This window comes from Polyodon spathula, chromosome 1 (assembly GCF_017654505.1).
Source record: "Polyodon spathula isolate WHYD16114869_AA chromosome 1, ASM1765450v1, whole genome shotgun sequence".
In the NCBI taxonomy this organism is placed as follows: Eukaryota; Metazoa; Chordata; class Actinopteri; order Acipenseriformes; family Polyodontidae; genus Polyodon; species Polyodon spathula.
In genome coordinates this window covers 93,565,022-93,576,694 of record NC_054534.1, presented here as the reverse complement: position 1 = coordinate 93,576,694, position 11,673 = coordinate 93,565,022, and the positions used below count along the sequence as shown (strand labels likewise).

Sequence of the window (11,673 nt, the reverse complement as noted above, 5' to 3'; positions counted from 1 at the left end):
TATGCCTCATGTTAATTTTGAGCAATGCCTTGCATGCTGTTTTTGTTTGCCAATTCTTCTTGAAACGTTTACAGCTAAAAAAAAGTATGACAAAAGCAAGAATTTACAGAAGTCAGGATTGCTTATTTTAAGTAAAAAGGAAAAACGACTTTGGTGACTCCAAAACAATAACATGCTTTGTTATGATTTATATTGCTAATGCGAACAAACAACTTTAAAAGTTCTTCTCAAGAACCATAGTTATTTGTTTCTACTGGAATGGAATTACAGAAAACTAGTATTTATTTATTCAGCTTAGATGTATTATCAAGGAAAAGGAAAATATTCAGCTTTTTTATTTAAGTATTACCTCCAGCTATTATCACATATGTGTGTTATATGTGGCTGGGCTAGAAATTTGAAAAGAGAGAAAATCCAGGAACCCTTTTTGGACCCTGTGGCAGGCTGGCAAGTGGATAGAGGCCCAGAGACAGTCTGAAGTTCAAAAAAATAACTATTTTATTATAAATAACACAAAATAAAAGTGCACAAGGGCAAAATAAAGGGATTTAAACACAAAAAAACCAGTACAAAAAACAAACTTACAAAAATAAAGGTTTCCAGGCTGGGCAATGCCTTCACTGGATGTAGAATTCACAAATCACAAAAACCACAAACACCAACCTGCTTCCTCAGCTCCCTCCTCCCAAATGAGAAGCAGAGGCCTTCTTTTATGTCAGGTGGCTGGGCGCTGATTGATCGTGGAAGCGACAGCGAGTGGGAGAAGTACAGGCATGGAAAAGTACAGAGCAGTTTAGAAGCAGTAAGGAGAAATTGCATCTTGAATTGCTTTAATCAGAAAACAGAGGACATTGGGGAAACACAGCAGCAGCTCAAAGTCAGACAGCCGCGTATGTTTTTTCTGATAACACACAAGCTGAAACTCGGAGCAGCTGATTCAAATTCAGCGCCGTTTTGAGACACGGGCGAGGGGAGGAGCCAACAGCACAGCAGAACAACGCAGTTAAACGAGGCAGTCTTCCCAGCGACAGCAAGTGGAAGCAACAGCGAGTGGGAGAAGTACAGGCGTGGAAAAGTACAGAGAAGTTTAGAAGCAGTTTGAAAGCAGGTTGACGGCTGCAGAAGAAACTAAACTTAAAAAAAACCCCTCAACATAGTCTTCAAGCCAGTAATCTGTGACACCTGCTTGATGTGGGAAATCCGAGAAAACCCAGCGGAGCTAAACCAAGTGTGCGTAAAGTGCCGCACGATCCAGGATTTGCATAAACTAGTAAGTATCCTAGAAATGGAGCTGGAAGAAGTGAGACAGCAACAGGATCTTGAGGAACTGGCACACCCACAATTCATGGAAGTCTGCATCACCCCTAACAGACTAAAAGCCACCAAGGAGATAGAAGGTCAGAACAGCTGAGTTCAGGTAGGCAGAAGCAGGGAAAAAAACAAACTTCGTCAAACACAACCACCAGAAATCAAAACAACCAACAAATTTGAGTCACTTCAGAATTTTGATGAGCAGAACCAACAACAAGAGAATGAAAGGAACAACATCCAGGACCCCATTGACAGTGGTGACCAGACAGCAAAAAGAAGGGAGGTCATGATTGTTGGGGACTCCATATTGAGAAACACAGCAAGTTCAATTCGCAGTTTGGACCCCCTTACTACAACAGTGTGCTGCCTTCTGGGAGCCTCGGTCAAGCACATCACTGAGAACGTGGACAGGCTCCTAGAACGAACAGGAGACGACCCGGTAGTAGTCGTCCATGTCGGTACAAACAACATTGGAAGAGACAGACCAAAATCCCTGCAAAACAAATTCAGAGAGCTAGGAAGGAAATTAAAAGAGAAAACCAAAACTGTGGTATTTTCTGGTATACTACTGGCACCTTGCAAAGGACCATATGGACAGCTGGAAATAATTAATCAAAACGCATGGCTGAAGATGTGGTGCACACGGGAAGGCTTCACCTATCTTGATCATTGGACCACATTCTACAACGAGGACTATCTGTATAGACGGGATGGACTGCACTTAAATAACAAGGGAACCAATCTACTTGGAGAAAAGATCCTCGAGCAGGTTCAGAAGCATTTAAACTAGAAAGGAAGGGGGGAGAAATCAACAAAAAAACAGAAGGGAGACCGCATCAAAACAAGAACAACAACTCAGGTAAGACAACCATTAAATGTATTTATCTAAATGCTAGAAGTATCAGAAACAAAATTCTAGAACTTGAAGCTACTGCACTAACAAGTAACTATGATGTGATAGGTGTTACAGAAACGTGGTTGTCTGAGAGTGATGGGGACGAATATAATATTTGTGGGTATACACTGTATAGGAAAGACAGGCAGGACAGAAGAGGAGGAGGGGTAGCGCTATACATAAGAAACAGTCTTGAAGCCCAGGTGTTAAACCTGGACAAAGAAAATAAAACCGAATCAATATGGGTCAGAATAACGGACAAAAATTCAAAGGGCATAATAATAGGAGCATGCTATAGACCACCAGATTCAGACGGTGAGCACAATAATCTGTTATACAATGACATTAGAAATGCGTGTAGCAAAGGAGAAGCCATACTAATGGGGGATTTCAACTTCCCCCAAATAAAATGGGAAAACCCGGTGGGTAGCACGAAGGATGAAATAGAAATGGTGGAAATGACAAATGACTGCTTCCTAACACAATTTGTCAAGGCACCAACTAGAGGGGAGGCATGCCTTGATTTAGTCTTTTCAAATAACGAAGACAGAATAACTAAAACAGAGGTCAGAGAACCACTGGCAAACTCAGACCACAACATGGTCTCATTTGAAGTGTTTTTTAAAACCACAAAAGTAATGACTAAAGCTAAGGTTTACAATTTTAGAAAAGCAAACTATGAAGGTATGAAACAGAGACTAACAGAAGTAGATTGGAGTAAAATAGAGAAAACACCCACAGAAGAAGGATGGTTGTTCTTCAAAAATGTAGTACTAGAGGCGCAAAACAATTACATCCCTAAAGTAGACAAATCTAAATGTAAAACTAAATTGCCAAAATGGTTTAATAGATCAATTAAAAAAAATATTCAGCGAAAAAAGGCACTTTACAGAGCATTAAAAAAGAACCAAAAAGAAAGTACGCAGAAAGAGTACACAGAACTGCAAACGCAAGTCAAAAAGGAAGTTAGAAAGGCCAAGAGAGAAATAGAAATGAACATTGCTAAGGGAGCTAAAACCAATTCCAAAATGTTTTTCCAATATTACAACAGCAAGAGAACATTCAAAGAGGAGATTAAATGTTTAAGAGATACAAATGGCAAAATCGTAGATGAAGAAAAAAAAATAGCAAATATATTAAATGATTACTTTTCACAAGTTTTTACAAAGGAAGATACTGACAACATGCCCCACATGTCATCCAGTTCCTATCCAGTTTTAAATAACTTTAGCATAACTGAGGCAGAAGTGTTAAAGGGACTAGGAGCTCTTAAAATAAACAAATCCCCTGGGCCTGATGAGATCCTCCCAGTAGTACTCAAAGAAATGAAAGAAGTAATTTACAAACCGCTAACCAAGATCATGCAGCAGTCTCTTGACACAGGGGTTGTACCGACAGACTGGAAAATTGCAAACATAATACCGATCCACAAAAAGGGAAACAAAACTGAACCAGGTAACTACAGACCAGTAAGCCTGACTTCTATTATATGCAAACTTATGGAAACTATAATAAGATCCAAAATGGAAAATTACCTATATGGTAACAGGGTCCTGGGAGACAGTCAACATGGTTTTAGGAAAGGGAGATCGTGTCTAACTAACTTGCTTGATTTTTTTGAGGATGCAACATCGATAATGGATAATTGCAAAGCATATGACATGGTTTATTTAGATTTCCAGAAAGCTTTTGACAAAGTCCCGCACAAAAGATTAATTCTCAAACTGAACGCAGTTGGGATTCAAGGCAACACATGTACATGGATTAGGGAGTGGTTAACATGTAGAAAACAGAAAGTACTGATTAGAGGAAAAACCTCAGAATGGAGTGTGGTAACCAGTGGTGTACCACAGGGATCAGTATTAGGTCCTCTGCTATTCCTAATCTACATTAATGATTTAGATTCTGGTATAGTAAGCAAACTTGTTAAATTTGCAGACGACACAAAAGTAGGAGGAGTGGCAAACACTGTTGTAGCAGCAAAGGTCATTCAAAATGATCTAGACAAGATTCAGAACTGGGCAGACACATGGCAAATGACATTTAATAGAGAAAAGTGTAAGGTACTGCATGCAGGAAATAAAAATGTGCATTATAAATATCATATGGGAGATACGGAAATTGGAGAAGGAATCTATGAAAAAGACCTAGGAGTTTTTGTTGACTCAGAAATGTCTTCATCTAGGCAATGTGGGGAAGCTATAAAAAAGGCTAACAAGATGCTCGGATACATTGTGAAAAGTGTTAAAATCAAGGGAAGTAATGTTAAAACTGTACAATGCACTAGTAAGACCTCATCTTGAATATTGTGTTCAGTTCTGGTCACCTCGCTATAAAAAAGATATTGCTGCTCTAGAAAGAGTGCAAAGAAGAGCGACCAGAATTATTCTGGGCTTAAAAGGCATGTCATATGCAGACAGGCTAAAAGAATTTAATCTGTTCAGTCTTGAACAAAGAAGACTATGTGGCGACCTAATTCAACCATTCAAAATTCTAAAAGGTATTGACAGTATCGACCCAAGGGACTTTTTCAGCCTGAAAAAAGAAACAAGGACCAGGGGTCACAAATGGAGATTAGACAAAGGGGCATTCAGAACAGAAAATAGGAGGCACTTTTTTACACAGACAATTGTGAGGGTCTGGAATCAACTTCCCAGTAATGTTGTTGAAGCTGACACCCTGGGATCCTTCAAGAAGCTTCTTGATGAGATTTTGGGATCAATAAGCTACTAACAACCAAACGAGCAAGATGGGCCGAATGGCCTCCTCTCGTTTGTAAACTTTCTTATGTTCTTATGTTCTTATGTTAATTGAGTTAATCATTTAATCAACTAATCAACCCCAGCCACCTGAACATAACAAACCCAGGCAGGTAGGGGAAATTAACCCCATCCCTGCCAATTTAAAAAGGGCAGAGCTTTGCTCTCCCACAGACCCCTTTTTTGTGATTTGTTTCTTTGCTTTTAATTAAGAAATCATCAAATAAAAGATAATCAAAATCTGTCAATCAAAACATTTCAGTGTTTTCTTCTTGGTTGTAATACATTTATGTTCATTAAGTCACAGACAGAACCTGATTGCAGCTATACGATTTTAGTGAAACTAAGCTACAGTACAGAAAGTGAGTCCTTACTACTGATGTGCATTTGATGAGATTTTTGGAATCGTGGCTGAACCGAGTATCTGTCACTGGAACCGGGTATTTTGATTCCAAAACTATGTTCGTTCCCAAACTATGTAGAAAAACCTGTCTGTATGTCAATGTGTGAGCAAACGGGGGATGGGGCAACATCTTATTACATATAAACAGGCACCACCCATATTCTGGAATGTGGGTCCAGCACCACCAATGTTTGAGCTTATATATAACAAATGTAAGTATCATTTGATGGGATTGATATATTTATACAGTGCCTATAGTAAGTATTCAGACCTTGGATATTTTCAGTTTTTTGTGCTACAACCTGAAATCTTGATGCGTTTAAATGGGATTTTTTTTCCCTTTGATTTACACAACTTACTTAACACTTTCAATGTGTGAAAAAAATGGGGGGGGGGACAGATGACAAATCAATTAAAAATAAAAACCTGAAAAGTCTTCATTAGATAAGGATTCACCTCTTTTGTTATGACACTCCTAAATAAGCTCAGAGGCAACCAATTGCCTTCAGGATACACACAATAAGTTAAATGGAGTCCACCTGTGTGCAATAAAAGTGGCCCACATGATTTCAGATTAAATACACCTGTCTCTGTAAGGTCCCACAGTTGGGTAGTACATTCAAAGCAAAGATACTACCATGAAGACCAAAGAGCTTTCAAAACAACTCGAGTAAAGTTGTGAAAAGTTGAATCCGATTGAGAATCTGTGGCAAGACTTGAAGATTGCTGTCCACCAATGATCCTCATCCAACTTGACAAAGGTTGAACAATTTTGCCAAGAAGAATGAGAGAATATTGCACGATCCAGATGTGCACCTGTAATTGCTGCCAAAGGTGGTTCTACCATGTATTGACTCAGGGGGGTGAATACTTATCTCACTAAGACATTTCAGTTTGTTTTTATTTTTCATTAACTGTTGTTCAAAGGAAAAAAATCCCATTTAAATGCATTAAGATTTCAGGTTGTAACACAACAAACTTGGAAAACGTCCACGTGGGGTGAATACTTACTGTAGTCACTGTACATGATATGTTTTAAAGATTTCACATGATAATGGTAAAGCAGCGTACCTATTGAATAACATTTCACATGAGATTAGTTCAATAGGAAAATCAGCATTACTTCTCCTGCGTTAGAAGTGAAAGTTCTACGTCCTCGTCATCGACGCAAGCCTTTCACAGCCCACCGGCACTCACACAAAGTGATGAAACCAGAAAGGGTCAGATTGTGTCAGAGTCCACTTTCTTTTGTCATTTCCATATTCAGTACTATGTGGGTGTGTAGTTTATTTTTGTATTGAATATTATGGTAGTGCGTTGTTAGTCTGCCCACCAAGACTAGAAAATGACTTGTGAACCACTATGTATGCAGTTCTATACGTTCAAAAAAGCCTTACCGATGAAATAGACAAAATCTCCTCAACAACTTCATTTTGCGAACTGAAAAGTGCCCAAATGTTTTTACTCTTTACTATGCACGAATCAATAATTACTTCTATCTTTGTACAAACACAAACGTATAATTAAGTTGAATAGTATAAATGCTTTTTTATAATAAATATATGCATCAGTTTAGTTTCTCCAAGTTTGCTGGCTTAGTTAATTTGGTGTAGAAGTTCAGCTGTATGCGCTACCTGCCCTTATGACATAGACAATTACAATAGGGTATGAAACGGTCTGGTTTATAAAATCTTTGGGAAACTATTTAGAATCCAATTTACAAAACATGACTGAAGTCTTACTTTAGTATTACTTTTATTGTTAATATTGTTATGTTTTATTTACTATAATTGAGGTGCATTACTATTATTGTATTTTGAGTTATTCTGTCTATGCTGCTATTTTAAAAACTACTCTATCCGAGTTATTGTTTATACTCCATCAGAGTGTGAGTGAGTTGAATTAAAGCTGATTTATGTGTTCAGAAACACCACAGCCAGAGCAACAACACAGAACTTTCGCTTTGGTGGGTTATGGATCCATCCACTTTGTTGTATATTTTTCTTATTCAATGGGGCTTCGTCGTTTATCCTTTATACACCATTTTATACAGTACAAACAATGTGCCATATACAAATACACACATAAATGTAAGTGCACAGCAATAATAATTGTACATAAGAACGAGGTAGACATTTTTACATTTTGTTGTTTAAAAACGAGGCATTTAAAAGAGATTATTTTAATTATTTCCACCTAATCTCGTATAGGGGAATCTGCCTTCTCGCTCTTGGGCACCACCAAACATACAAACCTGGTGGCGCTGCATATAAACAAGTAGGCCTACTAGTGCTACAGGTCTACGCCAGCATAAAAACTATTAGAAAGACCACAGCAATCACAGAGCAAAAACCAAGTCAAACTAAACTCAGCACAGCCGCGATCAGTCAGTAGTCCAAAACAAGGACAACAAAACGCAAATACATTGTCTAGTGTTAAGTGTGTGTTTTTTCTTTTTTTCTGACAGAAATTAAAAGTCTTTGATGATTTTAATGGTTTTTAATAATTAGTTTTATTAAAAACATAATAGTACTCACTAGAACCTGATCTTCGATATTTGTATTCGGTTTGTCAGTTCTAAAGCAGGAACCGGTTCACACATCTCGTCCTTACTAAGAAGGACCATCAAGTAAACTGTATAACTATAACTATAATTGAAATATCTGCCTGATCCAAATTGAAGTCTAAAATCAAGGGTGAAATTCTGCCAGTATTCACCAATACTCCACACTGGGACTTATTTTAGTCTCTGTGAGTTGTCTTTGGATAAAGGCATCTGCTAAATAATAATAATAATAATAATAATAATAATAATAATAATAATAATAATAATAATAATAATAATAATAATGTAATCTTCTTTTCATACAACGTAGATGCATTCCATGCACTCACACAGTCCACTAGCGTAATGTTTTTCAAATGCTCTTTCATTCATCACAGTTCATGCTGCTTGCATTCTGTTTCCTCATTCTGCTTCTGTGCCTGTTAGCTACTATTGGCCACCATTAAAATCAACATAATCACTGCATGTTGATTGGCCGAGCCTTCACTCTGATCAGATTATATTTTGGCATTTTCAACCATTTCGCTTTGTTAGTGCTTATTGGTTGATCAACAAGAAAAGACTTTAGTAATGCGATGTGAAAACAGAATCATGGAGTAATTATTATTTTATTAAGTGGGGAGAAATATTGGAACGAACTTTGCTGAACATTAATCTTAAGGCAAAAATCCATGTTAGTGTCCACCAAATAAGTTTCTAAAATGACGTGTGGAACAGTATATATAAAGGATCAACAAAGTACTGTTTCAGATGTTTTGAGTCAGGGATACAGTTGCAGGTGCTTCACATCTTCTAAATACTGGCCCAACTCGCAAGAAGAAATATTAAATAAATAGAAACTTAACCACAATGTACAAAATTCTTTATAATGACGGAATTGTATTAATTTGATAGATATCATTTATCATGTAAAACTGCTTCAAGAGACCTTGTCGTTGTGAAGCAGCTTGCATACCTCAATGACCCCTATGATACCTGTGCTGGCAGGAGTCTATTACTCCTTGTATGGTCACCCAAGCCAGACAGATTGGGGAGAGGTTAGGTGAAGCTCAGCCTCCTTTTCCTCCAGGTTGGGGGTTGGCGTAGGGCTACAACCCTATGCTGTAAAATAGAGCCTGTTTCAAAAACATTGATAAAAAAACTCAAACCAATTAGACCTGGGAGAGGAAGGGCCTTCTACATGGAAGACTATGATGCAGTCCAGTGAAAGCTGAAAGGATGCTGCAACGCCGACCTCCCTTTTAAATTCCAAGAAGATCTCAATGATTGCTACCTGGACCACATATGAAGAAGGAAAGGAGGCACAGGTAGCAGCAGAAAAGTGCAACTACAATATCACCCTGCTGGGTTTATGTAAGACCAGGTGGACACAGTCATGCCAGTTGAGACTGTCAACAGGAGAGATGGAGCTGTACTCAGGTCATATAGAGGAGAATGCACCTCATACTGATGGAGTGGCAGTCATGCTGCCACAGGAGGCACAGAAGGCTCTCCTCAACTGGGAGGCAGTTGGTCCAAGAATTATCGAATTACCAATGCCTCATTCAAAACTAAGAAGAAGAAGAAGATTAAGATTAATGTTATGCAGTGCTACGCACGAACCAACAACAACGATGAAGGATCTGACCTCATACTCAAGGGAGATTTCAATACCAAGACCGGAGCAAACAACACGGGTTACGAAGCGGTGATGGGCATTCTTGGCCAGATGAACGAAAATGGCAAGATGTTTGCCGACCTCTGTGCCTCAAACAGACTTGTCATGGGAGGCAGTGTGTACCCATGCAAAAGAGTCCACAAGGCCACATGGATATCATCAGACCACGTCACGGAGAACCAGATTGACCATATCTGCATTGGGCAGAAGTTCAGATGGTCACTTCAAGACGTGGGGAGAGGGGCAGATGCAGCCTCCGACCACAACCTGTTGCTGGCCAAGCTGAAGAAGAGTTGGAGAGTGGAAAGCACAAGAATAAAGTACAATGTGTAATTTTTTAAGGATAGAGAGACAGCAGAGAATTATCACGTCACCCTTTCCAACAAGTACCAAGTGATACAGGAGATGTATAACGAGGATGACATTGACCTCCATGCTCAATGGCAGCAAGCCCAGGAGATATGGACAAGCACTTGTGAAGGAACACTAGGGAAGAGGAAGTCACAACAAAAGAAATGAATGTCTGCTGAAACACAAAGAAGGAGCGGAAGGTAGTGCTAAACAACAGCCGGACCAGAGCAGAAAAGCAACAGCCCAGTAACACTACTCTGAAGTACACAAGGTGGTGAGGAGAAGCATGAGAACCGATAAGAGGAAGTATATCGACAACCTTGCCATAGAAGCTGAGGAGGCAGTAGCTAAAAGGAACATGAAACAACTGTACAACGTAACAAGAAAGCTGGCAGGAAAATACAAGCAGACAGATAAGCCAATGAAAGACCAGAGTGGAATAGTGCTAACTGGAGTAGATGACCAACTGAAAAGATGGGAAGAGTATTTTGAAGAGTTACTGAACAGACCAGCACCATTGAACCCAACAGATATCCCTTCCACAGAGGCAGTTCTCCAGGTTGAATGTGTAAGACCAAATAAGGCAGAGATTAAGAAAGCCATTTCTCTTTTGAAGAATGGAAAAACAGTAGGTCCCGATGGAATCCCAGCAGAGGCAATTAAGGCAGATACAGATATATCCACAGATATACAGTACTCCCTGTTTGGGAAGATCTGGGATGAAGAAGAAATACCAGCAGAATGGAAAGAAGGTCATATTATCAAGCTCCCCAAGAAAGAAGACCTATGGGGCTGTAAGAACTACAGAGAAATTATGCTTCTGTCGATTCCAGGAAAGTGATCTTCGAACGACTGAAAAAAGCAGTTGACACAAAGCTCAGAGATCAACAAGCAGGTTTTTGCCTGCACAGACCACACTGCTACTCTGCGTATCATAGTGGAACAGTCCATTGAGTGGAACTCATCCCTGTATGTCAACCCCTGAGTTCAGCCCTGCTTGCATTCACATTTGCCTTGCTCTACAATCTATGGGATGAGATTCGTCCCAGGGCTTTGTTTCACCCTAACATGATGCATGACCCTTGCCCCTCAACGTTTGTTTCGTGGCTACTGCCATGCACGTTTTCAACCTGAGGCAAGTATGACCTTGTTGCATTCACATTTCATTTTTCAACCCGAGGCAATCATTTCACCCTGGGTTGAGAATTCTGGCAAGGGTGAGTTCACTCCGGGTTGACAGTTTTAACCCAGGTTGAAACTTGCAATGTGAATGTGCTTACCTGTTTGACATGGGGTTGCCCAAGTCAGTTCATAACATCATTCCATTTTTAGGATATCTTGAAACAAAACTCCCACTCTACAGCAGTTACTGCATAGTCTAATATTTCTTAATACTTATCATTGAAGGTTTGACTTAATTGTTATATTAGAGTACATGTCTGAGTGATATATGCAGAGTGTACAAACCTTTCAGTATTTTCAGCTTCTGTGTTTATGGTGAATTGATTATATTTTATCAGTTATTTTTTTATGGATTATGTTGTATTCGTAAATGTTTTGTGTACCGATATGTATACATTTTAAAAGTATGTATTTATTGGCATATGAGTACCAGCACTTTCTTGCTGAGAATTTCACCCCTGTCTAAAATACAAGCAATGAATAAAGAGGATAAAACAGAATAAAAGGCTTACCAGTGTTATTATTGCTACTGCTGATAAGAGTCCAAAT

At 38.9% G+C, this 11,673-nt stretch overlaps 1 pseudogene; it reads left to right on the top strand.

Annotated features, from left to right (window-relative positions):
- Positions 1–9,196: 9,196 nt before the first annotated feature.
- On the top strand, positions 9,197–10,927 carry LOC121327510 (annotated as a pseudogene).
- Positions 10,928–11,673: the final 746 nt, after the last annotated feature.